This window comes from Danio rerio, chromosome 10 (genome assembly GCF_049306965.1).
Source record: "Danio rerio strain Tuebingen ecotype United States chromosome 10, GRCz12tu, whole genome shotgun sequence".
NCBI lineage: Eukaryota > Metazoa > Chordata > Actinopteri > Cypriniformes > Danionidae > Danio > Danio rerio.
The window spans coordinates 12086577-12102070 of NC_133185.1; the positions used below are offsets into that span (position 1 = coordinate 12086577).

At 37.7% G+C, this 15494-nt stretch overlaps 1 protein-coding gene across 2 annotated transcripts in view; it reads left to right on the forward strand.

The window, feature by feature from the left end:
* Positions 1-15494, forward strand: part of cwc27 (CWC27 spliceosome associated cyclophilin) — a 103302-nt gene that overhangs the window by 29984 nt on the left and 57824 nt on the right.

The following is a 15494-nucleotide window of genomic DNA, read 5'->3' on the forward strand; positions in this document are numbered from 1 at the left end:
CTTGCCTAATTACCCTGACCTGCCTAGCTTAGCTATTTAAGCCAGTTAAGCCTTTAAATTAACTCATATACCAGTATCTTGAAAAATATCAAGTAAAATATTATGTACTTTCTTGATAAAAGATATAATAACTCTGTTATTAGAAATTAGCCATGTCGATGAAAATCTTTTTTCCAGTAAACACAAATTGGCGAAAAAATATAAAAATATCTAATATTTCAGGGTGGCTAATAATTCTAACTTCAACTGTATATGAATCAATAAATAACTGTTTTGGTCCCTCTTTGAGGTAAAATTCTCTTTATATACCATGGAAAGGATTAATATTATAGACTCTTTTAAAAAGCAAAGATCTCTTTTGATGGTTGTTGGTGGTGGATGAGGAGTTTATCCTCAAAAATGTGTGAAGTGCTTTGAGTGTCCAGAAAAGCAATATATAAATGTAAGAAATTATTATTATATTTTAATGAATATTTTTGCCATGAAAATAGCCATTGTTACTTTCATGTCATTTAAATAAAAATATATGATGTGATCTGATATGTGTGATTTAAACAATTTGCTTATAATAATGTTTCGTTTCATTTTAGAGTAGATTGTTTAGTAAATTGGGTGACACAGTGGCTGTCGCCTCAGAGCAAGAAGGTTGCTGATTCAAGCCTCGGCTGGGTCAATTTGCATTACTGTGTGGGATCTGCATGTTCTCCCAGCGTTCGCGTGGGTTCCCTCCGGGTGCTCCGGTTTCCCCCACAGTCCAAAGATATGCGGTACAGGTGAATTGGGTAGGCTAAATTATCTGAAGTATATGAGTGTGAATGAGTGTCTATGGATGTTTCTCAGAGATAGGTTGCAGCTGGAAGGGCATCCACTGCGTAAAACATGTGCTGGATAAGTTGGCGGTTCATTCTGCTGTGGCTTAGTCCCTTTATTAATGAATGCATTGCCAACTTATCCAGCACATGTTTTATGCAGCAGATACCCTTCCTGCTGCAACCCATCTCTGGGAAAGATCCATACAAACTCATTCACACTTATACACGACTGACAATTTAGCCTACCTAATTCACTTGTACCACATGTCTTTGGAGTGTGGGGAAAACCAGAGCTGCCAGAGGAAACCCATGTGAACGCCAACTGACCCAGCCAAGGCTCTAACCAGCGACCTAATTGATGAGGGGACAGCACTACCTACTGTGCCACTGTGTCGTCGTTGAAATTTTCGATTCAGTAAAAATATTGTTTTGCTTTCAACTTCAGAAGAAATAAGTAAAAATTTAAAAAATCAAAATGAAAAGAGTTTTTCCTTAAAACAAGTAAAATTATCACCTTGAATAAAAATATCACGGTATTGTAAAATATAAAAATAAAATCTAAAATATATTCTTTTTAAATGTCTGGGTAAAAAACAAGATTTTTTTTCCATTTAGAACACAATGGCTGTGTCCTAAATAACATAGTTTCATATCATATAGTATGCTTAAAACAGTATGCGAGCAGAGTAGTATGTCTGAATTCATAGAATTCGAAAAACAGTATGTGAGAAGTACCTGGGTAGACCTACTTCATGGCGAGATTCTCAAGTGCATCCGACGGATTCCATGATGCACCTCAAGAGAATTTATGAATGAGAATGAAGCGGGTATATCACATGAGGATGACATAATGGCATTTGTAGTACATCCTTTGTAGTACATCATAGTACTCACATTCATACTGGAATGTACTTTTCTATTGGTTGAGTCATAAATTTAAATACTGTACCTACGAGTAGTGGGTGATTTTGTACACAGCCAACATATTTTATTTTGCAAAACATTTAAAATATTTTGGAACAGTAAACATGTCTGGCAAAATAATTCATTGACTTTTGCTGTCTTTATTAGTTTCAAAAACACAGATTTTTTACAATGTAAAATGACATCTTTGGATATGTTTTTTGCTGGAAATGCTGTTGTAGTAATAAAACAAAACAAAACATAAACCTACATATGCCATAGAACCGTTTTGAAACTTTTACAAACTGTGGTTTACTTTGAAAACGGTTATCGTCCCATGCCTAATTTATGATTTTAAAAATTATTTGTTTATTTTTAACGCTGAAAATGTTTTCTTCATACTAGAATAGAAACCCGGATTTAGTCTAGTAGGAAAACATAGTGTTCATTGACAAAATACTAAACTGCCCTTTCTCCCATATTTAATTCAATTAAATTTCAGATCCTTTCTAATAAACTAGCACCACTTCTAGTGTGTACTGATACACACACTCTTGTGGTTTGCCAGCTTAGTTGTGGTAAAATTTGTTAAATTATTAGCAAATTAGAAGTCGCTTGATGCACTCTCTGTTTTTTGGTCAATTTCTCCACTTTGGTGCTTATAGCGTGTGTTTGGCCACCACTTGACTCATCAACTCGATCATTATTATTTATTACCGAACTCCCAGTTATTCACTTCTATACTTCTCATTTGACTGAGAGGGGGACCTGGAAAAGGAATATTCTTAACTATCCTCCTTGAAATGTGATATCATATTATTATTATCCACGGCCTCTGTTTTAACAATCTGTTTCTAGAACTTGAAGACTTTTGCCCTCTCTATGCAACACTGAAATTATAGTGCTTGATTATAAAACTCTGAACCGTGCGTAAAAGTCAAAATCAGTATAAGTGAAGCTCGAGAAGTGGTATTTCCACTCTCACAAAGCAAAAGGACCACACTGAAAAAAAAAACGGACCTAAAACCCTTTCTAGATGTTTTTGCACAGCAATGGCAAGCTGGTGGAGGGGCGAGGGTTAAATGTCGAAGTCTGGATTCATGAGAAAGATTGGTCGTTGGCCAGTCACTTTGTGTGCTTTCTTTATGAAAAGTAAATCATCCAGAGCTCCCCGGGTTTCGCTTATTTGAATTGTCTGAATGAGCGACAATCGCTGGCTGCTCTGGAAAGCCATGAGTGACGACAACGTCTTTCCTCCACTCCTCAGACTTTAAATGTGTGCGTCAGGTCTCATCCAGCACTTCATCACAACAACCTCACTCTCTCTCCCTTCTGATTTGTGAAATGTCGGGTCTCTTCCCCGCTGGCGGCCCGGGAGGGTTTGCTGAATGGCTGTCATTGTGCTGGCTGCGGGGGGATGTCTGTGCCCTCTGGCTGATGAGGCCGCAAGACAGTGGGCACACTCTGGCTGCTCTTCAAAGCGCTCAGTCCTTAATAAACTCTCATCCCCTCCTCCGTTTATCACAAGGACACTTTATCACACTGTTCTTTTCTTTTCTTGAGTTAACAAATACCTTTTTATCTGCCTCTGCTGTCTAACAAGGGCATATCTCACAGTGCCGCTATTTTAAACAGCCCATCACACTTCTTATTAATAGCTGCGCTATTTCAGTGAAATTGTCTAATTTTCTAAACGTTCCGATCTCAATTACTTTGTCTGTTTATACAAATGACTTTCTGCAGAACGTTAGGCTGCTGGTTTTTGTCTTTTGCTTCATTCTGCACATTGACACTTTTTGGGTTTCTGCACTTTTTTGTACTCATACTGTAGGTTGGAGACAATTTCTTGATGCACAAAAGAAACATATTTGTTTTTTTGCTAGTTTTCTGGATATTGCGCCCCAAGTCTAGGGGAAACAACATGGGCATAATAAACGAAGAAAACAAATGTGTTGGGGTGGTGGATTACCCAAACAAAACAAAAACTTAAGACAAAAGATTCCCTTCGGTCAACAACCAAACTCAGTTGAGAGTATATGAATAGATTTATTATAGAAAAAATGTGGTTAATATAAATGAGCATCTCTTCAGGATGATCACAGGCCAAAATAACAAACAAAAGTATCTATGAAGTAAATGCACTAAATTACCTATTACTATTAAAAGAAAAATACAAAAAACTTGCCTTACTCCCTAAACATAAACATAGTCAAAAGTAAGTATCAAATAAATAGGCAGGCCACCCCTACACGCTCAAACTCTCAAAATATTTTAATGTAAGGTGAACATCAGTACAATATTGGTTATTGGTCGTCGGCCGGAGGGGTGAGGGAAACCCAGGAGCTCCACTCCAAACACCGAACGCACAGAAATGAGCTCTCTGAACCCTGCTGGAAGCTCCCTTATATACAGGCCTCCGAGACCAGCAGCCAATCAGAACAGGGGATCACGCTGGTATGGGAGCCTATGAGACAACAGAAAAACAAAAAGAAGGCAGAACAAACAAAAAGACAGAGTACAATTCGCAATAATAAATAAATAAATAAACTTTAGTCGTAACATGGACCATAAAGGCTCATACACACTAGGACACTTTTTGCTTATGTTCATCGTCAGCATTTTTCAAGACTTTTTTCTGCATTTAAACAAAGGTTATATTAATCTAAGCAGGGTAAATGTGCAAATCTACCCTCTGACATTAGATGGCTCTAAATAAACTTGCAGGTTGAGGAAAAGAAAAGTGAAATGAAACTCAGCATCTTGTTTGCTACTCTTGACTCCTATTGACATTATTATTGTTATCATACAGCTATTTGTGTTTAGACACCAATGAAAAAAGCAGTTCCACGTTCATCTTGTCTTGGTGCGTCATCTACTTCATTAAATAAAAGTGAAATTGGGACTGCTCTAAGGGGTGATTAATGTATCCAGCAGCGCCGAGCACGTGAATAAAAGTGCCAATCTGATTGGTGAAGACATGATTGATGTCAAAAAAACAAAAGCAGCCATGAGGCATTCTTTAAAAACGGCACATTTATGGGTAGCGTTTTTTGCGTTGATTTACGTTTAGTCATTAGTCATGGCGTTATACATGTAGAGGAAAAGCATCCCTGTGTGAACAGGCCTAGGGTTGAATGATGTCGACCAATTTGGCATTGTACGGTGTTTATTGTGAAACATTCTGATGGGTGATGGTATTGTCGTCATAGCCGGCCGTGAATTAATTATTTATGAATAATTAATTAATTTATACCAAATTAATTATTTGTAGCCTACAGTTTCATCTACCTGACCCACATGGTCTTTGTTTTATCCATAACCAAATCATAAATAAATAAAGATAAGTTATACACAAATTACCACCACAACCAACAGGAACCAACCAACAGTATCTTGAGGTTTTCGGTAAAATTACTAGGAACAAGCTTGAAAGCGGAAGATTGAAGCAGTCACTGACGCTGTGATGCCTTACCTGATAGATTCAAAAGACTGAAGAGTCGTTAGATAGAGACAAAATAATTAAATTTCACGTTTAACAACTGTAGTGAGATGTGATCCAGCAGTACATCCTTGATAGACGTCCATATGTCCAACGTGCTCTGCTTTCTGGGGTGATTGCTGGAGTGTGTGTTACTACATTATTTTCTATTAGCATGAAAGAGTAACCATTGTATTAATACATTTATTGCATCTGGTTAATAAGTGTGCATCACACCTGCATCATTTAGTTATATTAAAATGTACTAGAGTTAATTTGTCTTATGGTGCGATTCATTTTGGCAGGTGTCAAAATGGCTATCATACTCTGATGCCCATGAGAAGCAGACCAAAGTAGTGTGCTCGAAGAGGTGGTCACGGTATGCTTTCAAACGAACTCTGGAGCAGTTCAATTATGGTGAGAAAGTGAACCAACAGAGAATGTGTTTTTTTTTTTTTTTTTTTTGCTAAGGAGGACCTAGCAGGACAAAAGGGTACCAAAAAGCGGAGCGAGACACGCAGTTGAACTCCATTGGTTTACAGAGATATGTCACTAGTGTTAGCACAAGCCAAGAGAATGAAAACAAAGGAAGAGCCATTTTTAAATACACAGGCAAGACATTTCATCGTAATAATATATACATATAATAACAAGCCATGGTCTACCTGAGCTCAAACAAACCTTGTCGTTGTCTGAACAGCTACAAAGCCAAGAAGAAGAGCAGAATCTACCATAGTTGTTTACAAGGCTGTCGAAAGCGCAATCTGCTTCACTTTCTTGAGAGAGCTCACCGTGCATATATATTTTAAATAACAAACTTCTTGGGATGAGGATAATAACGTGCGTGTGATTATTAAAGTGCTTCTGACATTCAATCCTTACAGATACGCGAGAGTGAAGCGCGAGAAAACAAAGGAAAAGCCTGAAAAAACAAAGGAGCAAATTTTTTTAGCAATCTAAATCATGAACAAATGATTTGCATCGCCTTTTGGACTATTTTGAACTCAGAATGACAGAATTACTTGCTAACAAGAGGTTACATGTGCTGGTGAAGATTAAAGATACAGATGAGAGGTTTGCGCTGACTGAGCTATATGTTGCATGTTATTTTTGAACCCAAAAAAGGACTAATTGTATGTTGTGTGTAGTATTTCTGTAATTGGTAACATATCGGAGACTGTAAGGGTCAGTATGTGTTCATATATGTTGCATTTAGTTTATATAATTGCCGACATTACAGTAGGCTATTTCACACTATCATTGATCTGCAGTTATAATCAAATCATGTTTATAGAAAAGTTAGTAATGAACATTTATACACTATTTATGTGTATAAAGCATCTGTTTTGTGAGAAGTGCTTCTCATATGATATGTGAATGACCATACAGCTTTACTTTGACATTTCCTCGAGCGAGAATGACGTCGACTGAAAATTTCTGTCGTACATTGGTACCGTTTTGGCAACGGAAACACAACCCTGATAGGTGATACTGTACCACTCAGTGGAAATGGGCCATTTAATACTAGGTTGAAACAGCAATATTACTATGACCACTTTTGGTCAGTTGACTAAGAATGCCTGTTAACTTCAGAAACAAAATGTCCATAGAGAGAATTTTTTTTCAAAGTGCAGTTGAGGTTTATTCCCACTATAATTATACAAGTACACAAGTACTCACTAATACATACTTTAATGCTTTAGGTCCAGTGTTGATAATGTAACAAATCAGAAATGTAGTGGTGATGTGAGTCTTCTATATAGGCAGAAGCTCACCGCTAGTGTTTTTAAAATCCAAAGTATAGTGTCATGACAATATCTTGGCTGGTGACACTTTACTTATTAAACAAACATGGTGGAGATGAACCTCATCTGAAGAACAAAAGGCTATTCTGAGGAATTTGTTGAGCCCTGAGGAGTAAATTAGCAGGTGTTCCTCTGTCTTTGCATTTTTCTCAGCTTTCTCTACTCTTACTGGCACTCTGGCTGAGGGGCCCATTGTGTTGCTGTTGCCTAGGATATGCTTCTCTTGTTTGGTAAATGGTAGCATGTCCAGGCAAGCAAAATTATCACTTAGTTGGAGGTGCTTCCCCATTTGGCCTGCTCATTTCCGACCAAGGGTCAATGCAGGACTCTAATAGATAGCTCTTCACTCCTGTGGAATCTTCATGTCTTCTCATCTTCCTTGCTGAAGTATTTATTCGCTCTTTTCAGCACAATGGACATTTATTAAAGGAATACTTATTTTCTTCTGTACAATTAAATTGACAAGGTGGGCTTGCACAACTACACATTTTAGTTAAGACTGTTTATGACTAGTCAGCAGAGATTCAGCACATTCATGGTACCAGACTTACTTTTGAGAGCATGGCACCAAAAGCTATGTTTCAATTCCCCTATTTTCATGCATATTTTAAAATATAAAAAGTGCATGAACTGCGATGGAACCACATTTAGGCCCAATCCCAATTTTATTTTTGTACTTCTACTCCTTCCCTTTCTCCTTGGACATCGAAACAGAGTATGAAGGGGAAGGGCAAAATTTACCCTTAAGAAATGAGACAGCACTACAACACCTGTACACGTCATCATTTGTCATCGCGATCTCTTGCTTCATATGAGATTGACGATGGCGACTGCTGTAGTTATTCCAACTGCGTTATAATGATATATTGTGGCAATAAGATTGTAACTATACTGTGCATTTACACAGTGGCCATATTCATTTATGTAAACACAAGAAAACAACATTAACATTATAGCAGACACTGTAAAAAGCTCATTCCCAGCCACTACACTTAACTGACAGGGTATTTGAGTGTCATTGAATGACAAAATGTTGTGGGACTGCTATACAGGAGTTACATGTATGGATTATAGATAGCAAAATTTTCAGTGTTTTAATTTAGCGTTTTATTTTTTTTAAAGCCTGGTGGTAAAACACAAACACGGTTATGAATGTGTTAAAACCTGTGCTTGTTTGTTGTAAAAATTCATAATAATGACAAAATATTCATTTGTGCATCTTCTTACTTCTGTGTGTTGTCATGCTGTTGTTGTAGATGTAGGTGTATTTTGGGAAATTTTTTTACCCTTTGGTTTCGAGTGTGGTCCTGAAAAATCTCCGTTTCAAGGGCTATTTAGCCCTTCCCCTTAGCCCTACTCCTTCAAGCTAAAGAGAATTGGGACGAGGGGTAGGGGTAGGGGGAAGGGCTAAGAAGTAGAATTGTGATTGGGCTGTAAAATATTTGATCTAAAATGCCTTGGTCAAAGTTTTAGTGTCTTTAGTGTTCGGTATAATTACATCTATAATCGCCTTGAACCACTAAAAGCCACAGCATGTTCACTGCATTTCACCTGGTCTTCTGACGTTCAAGTATCTTATCATGAAAAAGGGTTCACATTTGGCTCGTTTCCACTAAATGGTTTTTGGATGACGTCCATTTTAGTCGAGGAAATGTCACAGTAACGCTATACGGGTCGTTCATGTATCATCAAAACAGATGCTTTATACACTAGGGGTGTCACGATTTCGATTTTTAATCGAAATCGATCGAAATTTATGCTCAATTTCGATTATCGAATCAAAAAATAGAATCGTCAAAGCTGCCACGCCCCCATGTCACGTCAGCTTGGCTTGCCAAGCGGGAAAATAACAGGCATTTTGAAGTGCTTGTTAAACTGCAGAAGCTGTCGACAGAACTTAAACCCTCTCCTCTTTCAATGAAGTCGCCGGTGTGTAAGCATTTTGAATTTCCAGCGAGTTATGTTGACAACGTTCATGTTGTCGACAAAAAAAAAACACAGTTTTGCAAGCTCTGCTATGTACGTATTTTGTACGGTTCGTCCGATAGACAACACCGGCATAGCGATCCTCCGCCCCTGCAAATCCGCTCGCGAAAAGTACACACTCAGGCCCTGTTTACACTGTCTTTTTTTTAAAATGGCATTTCAGAACGACAACGATTTGACATCCACAGTGGCGTGTAGCATTTCTGAGCAGCTCTCCTTCCTCTCTACCTCTGAAAACGCACATCACGTGACCACACAGACACAGACGCACTCACAGCCATGCGCTCGAGAGAGCAGGTCCAGGCAGTCAGAGGACTGCTTCAATCTTTCACTCACTTGTACTTAGTCATTTTAGCGAACACCTCAGATACTGTTGGCTGGTTCCTGTTAGTTGTGCGTCTTTTTTACAGACGCCATTATAATGACACAGATCACTGCCTATTCACGAGTCCCGCAGAAAAAGTGATTGACAGGTGGTAATTATGTGTGTATCTTGCCTTTATTCGTTTACTGTATGATTTGTTTATGGGTAAAACAAAGACCATGCAGGTCAGGTAGTTTAAACGGTAGGCTACAAATAATTTATTTGTCGTTAATTAATTAATTATTCGTAATCGAAAATCGAATCGAATCGTGCCTTTAGAATCGAAAATGTTATTGAATCGAGGATTTGGAGGATCGTGACACCCTTATTATACACATAAATACTTGTGTATAAGTGTTCATTTATGGCTCGTTTCCACTGAGTGGTACAGTACTGTACGGTTCGGGTCGGGACAGTATGGGTCACTATTATCGGGCTTGCATTTCCACCACAAAGGGTACTCTTTTGGTGGGCATAGTGTATGACAAAGTTTAAGTCGACGTCATGTCGTTTACATATCATATGAGAAGCACTTCTCACAAAACAGAAGCTTTATACACATAAATACTTCTGTATAAATGTTTATTACTAACTTTTCTTTAAACTTGATTTGATTATAACTGCAGATCAATGACAGTGCAAAATAGCCTACTGTAATTATATAAAATGAATATATAAATGCAACATATATGAACACATACAGCCCCTTACAGTCTCCAATATATTATTAATTACAGAAAACTACACACATCATAGATTTAGTACTTATTTGAGTTCAAAAACACACGCAATATAGCCCACAGTCAGCGCAAACCTCTCATCTGTGTCTGTAATCTTTACCAGCACATGTAAGCTCTGTTAGAGAGTAATTTTGTCATTCCCAGTTCATTATAGTCCAAAAGGCAAAGATAAACATGGCAGTCTGTTTATGATTCAGGTTGCTAAAACAATTTTGCTTCTGTGCTTTATCGGGCTTTTCCTTTTTTTTCCGCGGTTCACTCTTGCGCTTGACCTTTTCTTTCTGAATGAATCAGATGACAAGGACACTTCAATAATCATACACACGTTACCATCATGAGCTCAAGAACTTCGTTATATCAAATATAACGATCGCGAGCTCCCAGAAGAAAGTGAAAACCACTTGCACTTTTAGACGGGCTTGTAAAATAACAACAGGACTTGGCAGATTTTTCTTCTTGGCTTTAGGTCTGTTCATCAAGACGACGACAAGGTTTGTTTGAGCCTGGGTCATCCTCGTTATTATATGCATATAGTATTACATGTAATGTCTCGACTGTGTATTTAAAAAACATGGCGGTTCCTTTGTTTTCATTCTGTCTAGCTCCACGAGCTTGTGACATATCTCTGTAACCAATCAGCGTTCAGCCGCACTTTTGGTACTTTTTCCTGTTAGGTACCCTTTTGAAAGGGTGCCGAAAAAGCGGTATGGTACAGTTTGGTTCGTTTAAGCTTTTTGACAGTGGAAACGGCCATAAAAGCATACCAAACTGAACTGTACCATACCGTACCACTTTTTACCTAACAGGAGAAAGGGTACCAAAGCGTTCCACCACTGGAAACGGGCCATTATTATCACTAACCTTTTTATGAACATGATTTGTTTATAAGTACAGATCAATGATGTGAAATAGCCTACTGTAACATCTGCGATTACATAAAATAAATACATAAATTCAACATATATGAACATATACAGCCCCTTACAGTCTCCAATATGTTACTATTTACATAAAAACTACACACAACATGCATTTAGTCCTTATTTGGGTTCAATAACAACACACAGCATATAGCTCACAGTCAGTGCAAACCTCTCATGTGTCTATAACCTTCAGCAGCACATGCAAACTCTTGTTAGAAAGTTTTTTCATCATTCCTTGTTCATAATTGTCCAAAAGGTGATGATAATAGTAAACATGGCAGTTTGTTCATCTTTTAGGTTGCAGAAAGCATCATTTGCTGCTGTTTTTTTTTTCCGGCTTCTCCTTTTCTCTCACTTTACTATTGCATTTGTCCGTTTCTGAAATGATCGGATATCTGAGTGCTTCAATGATCACATGCACGTTATTAATATGAGCTCAAGAAATTTGTTATTTCAAAAATAACGTAGATGTGCAGCGAACTCTGGAGAAAGTAAAGGCACTTTTAGACAGGCTCATAAAACAACAACAGGACACAGCAGATTTTGTTCTTCTTGGCTTTGTGGGTGTTCATCAAGACAACGACAAGGTTTGCTTGAGCTTGAGTCGACTATGGCTTGTTATTAAATGTATATATTATTACAGTGTAATGGCTGTGTTTTTAAAAATGGCGCTTCCTTTTTTTTTTCATTCTCCTGTTTCTGCAAGTGATGTATCTCTGTAAACTAATAGCATTCAGCTTTGCGTCTTGCTACACCTTTTGGTACCCTTTTTTCATGCTAGGTACCCTTTGCAAAGAATGACCTAAAAGGGGTATGGTACAGTTCACTTTTAGTACCCTTTAACAGTTAAAACAGCCATAAAGTGTACCGAACCAAACCGAACCGTACCGTATCATACGACTCAGTAGAAACGAGCCAATTGTCTTCTCTTACTGCAACTAATTCCATTCTTTTTGATTTTTGCTGCCAGTTCATCAGGAAGTTCTCTTATGACTTATTGGATGGAAATGGAAATACTTTATTCTCAAATGTTCATGCAAAATTCTAGTTTACAATTCAAGCTTGACTTTATGATTTCTTTGACTTTTTTAACGAAAAACAAAAACCTAGATATTTTGTACAACTTATCTGAATTATTGCTAAAAAAGCTTTTGTTGTGTCGTTTTGGAGAATGAGGAGTGCCGTTTCATTTGTCTCTAAACTAGTTTTATTTGTAGTGCATCTTGGAGAGTTCTGTAACAAATTCAAATACTGCTCCTTGAATTTTAAAGTGCTGTTTAGTGGTCATGTAAATGACAGGTCCAGTGAAACACATTCAATTTGACTACTGCTCTTGTGTTGCATTTTTCAAACACGTGCTTTTTCATTGTGCTTTTTGTGCATTTAGTGACATGTCTTATATGCAACTGAATTTTGTGAAATCAAACAAAATGTAGTCACACTGTAGAAAAAAAGGTTGCAAACTGTGACCATTTAGTTGTAGACTGGAGCCCTTACACGGTAAAACTAAATGGCTAGACACCGCTTACTAGAGACTTAAAATAAGTGTGAAAGCCCACTATAAAAACAGAAATAGTTAGCCACTGCATTCTAAATCTCCTAACAAGAGCTTTGTAAAAGAAACATGCCAAAATCAAAGTCCCCCTCTACGATAGCCAGATTTGACGTCAATGAACCGCTCAGCACCTGAACCAACTGAGTTGACCTGACCTGCACCCTAACACTGTGTCACCTTAATGGCCTTTTTATAAACCAACACACCACATGCAGGAAATGAGAATGTCAGCTTTAACCAAGACCGAAGGCTCTGTAATCATTCGGCTACCAAGGTCTCCAGCAGTGGAGCACTATTGAGTGGATCCGCTAAAGGTGACGCACTCTTTTCAGGACTGGGGACCCATAGAGGAGAACAAATACCAGTGTCTATTAGATGCTCACATACCTAGCTCCCAAACAGTGTGGATGCCAAGAGGTCCTCTATGAGGTCAGCTTCTAAGATGCCATTGTTAGAGTCTAGTGACCCAGTGGTTTGGGACCCATGTTTATCAAAAGTAACATTTAACAGCACCTTTATCACCAATGCAGATTAGTTTTGATTCAGAGCTAAAGCCTAGTTCCAATTCATTTGAATTTCGTCTTTTGACATCCAAACCACCAGCAGAACATAAAAATTGAGTCTCAAGTAGTGTCCCAAAACATTGCAGGGCTAGAAGAAAGAACTGCTTGGCAACAAGTTGAACAGAAAAGATTTTAAAATAACATTGGAACACAAAGCTCAGCATGTTACTGTATGATTGTTGGTCATAACTAGGGCCAGACAGAATCTGCGGAAAGTTTTTGCTATTTCTGCAGAGAATTTTGTAAAAAAAATCTGTAAATTTCTGCATAATGAGTTATGCATAATTAGTTATCTTACTACTTATATAAGGAGTATCATAACTAAAAACTTAATGTATGAAATAAAAAATAATACATTTTAACTGTTATTTAATGTTTGCAGTCAAGGCAAGTCTTTTATATAATATACTATAAGACAGAAAATTTTACTTTACAAACTGTATTGTAAACAAATTAAATGAACATTTTCATGTTAGTCAATAATATTACTGAAATTAATTTAAAAACTAAATTAATATAAATTTACACACATTTACACAAGTCAATAAATAGACTTAATGATGGACTAAAAATAAGCGGAAATTTATGGATTCCTGCACGCACAAATTCCATGTGGGCCTAGTTATCGCCATTTGTACAAATTATAGGGATTTGCATGGAAACTTCATTTTTGCTTGTAATCTTCTTATACAAATTCATGGTGAGTCGCACGAACACTTCATTCTTGCTGGTAATTCTTGCTGGCCTTGTAAAATGTTTGCAAGTAGCACAAAGATGTTTTTTTTCGCCTATTATCTTTGTCAACACAAATTATTGCCAGCTGCTTGAATGTTATTCTTGGTTTGTAATCTCCATCTATACAAATTATGATGAGATGCACAAACAAATTCACCTCACTTGTAATCTTGGTCCATACAAATTATTGTGAAATGCACAAACACAATATTCTCACCTTTATTATCCATCTATACAAATGATGGCACACTGCACGAACACATCATTCTCAATTTTAATCTCCATCTATTCAAATTATGATGAGAATAATAGACACATTATTCTCTCATTTAATCTCAGTCTATGATGTACAAAAACGTAATATTTATTTCGTTTAGATGGTGTTGTAGGATTGCAAAGCAATTACATTAACATCTTTACCCGCTTTTCCACTATCGGTCTGAATTTTGTAATGAAATGGTTCTTTTTGCTTCTCCATTCTGCGTTAATCTGGACCAGTCAACATGGATAAAATGGAGCTGTCTGGAATGTTATACCATTGCATCAGTTGTTGGTTTAGTAGTGCAAGTGAAATGCAAATCGTGATATGTACGAGGATCGAACTACTTTTTTCTGATATTTACTATTAAATAAAAATCCTTCTAGCCAGCTATGGAGAAACTGTTAGTCAGGCAACAAAATGGCAACGTCATTTGCACAAGCTCTCCACTGGTCCCTAACTTTTCAGCACGGATGTCTAACTGTGCCTAGATATCTGTGCTGAGAATGGTTTGTAATCTTGCTGTGCTATTCCAGGCTCATGTGGAAACACAACTGCAACCATATCTGACTGAACAATTAGACAAAATAGTGGAAAAGTGACTTTTGCTGCTGGCATGTTTGTATCTAGTACTTCCATGCTTGAATAACTAGGAAAGACATGAAGAACTGACTCTGTGGCAGCTCTTAGGCCTGTAGAAAAGCAGACCAGTCACCAGAATCTACTTCGAACTCACAATAGCACTAGCTCTAAACTAGCACCCATTTAGTCTGGTGGAAAAGGGGTAACAGAAGAGCTGCTCAGGAGGATGTGTGTCACAAAGAGGACCAGATGGATGAAACAAAGGCAGGCATTGTTACAGGCTTGAATGGCTCACGTGTTTCTGGGCTGAAGTCCCAGGCTCTGCAGCTTACCTGTGCTTTGTAGCCATGTCAGAACCTGGCATCAAAACATAGCTGTCAAGTCCTATGAAAATATTATTATACCCCATCTGAAGATGCTGTATTGGGAGGTGCCAGAAGACCGGGCTTTCTGAAAGGCAGCTGTTGATGGGGGCAGTGTTTGCACATGGAAGCAACTTCCTCTCCCAGACTGGAGTTTGGCAGTTTATCTATGAGGACCTCACACCATGGAAGTGTGTGTCTGCCTGGGCCTGTCCTTATCAGCTGTCCTGTGACATCTGCATCTATTGTCTGAACAAGAGCACTGATTGTAAGATCCATTTTTTTTTTTGAGGATAAGATTACCTCAGATTTAGGACCAGTTTAAACAAATTTGGTTATGTGGGACAGTTACTGGACCATGGAGAAGGAATGAGCAAAATGGCCTCTTGTAGTAGTTGCTCCATTTTTGGATTCAAACTCGTCCTTA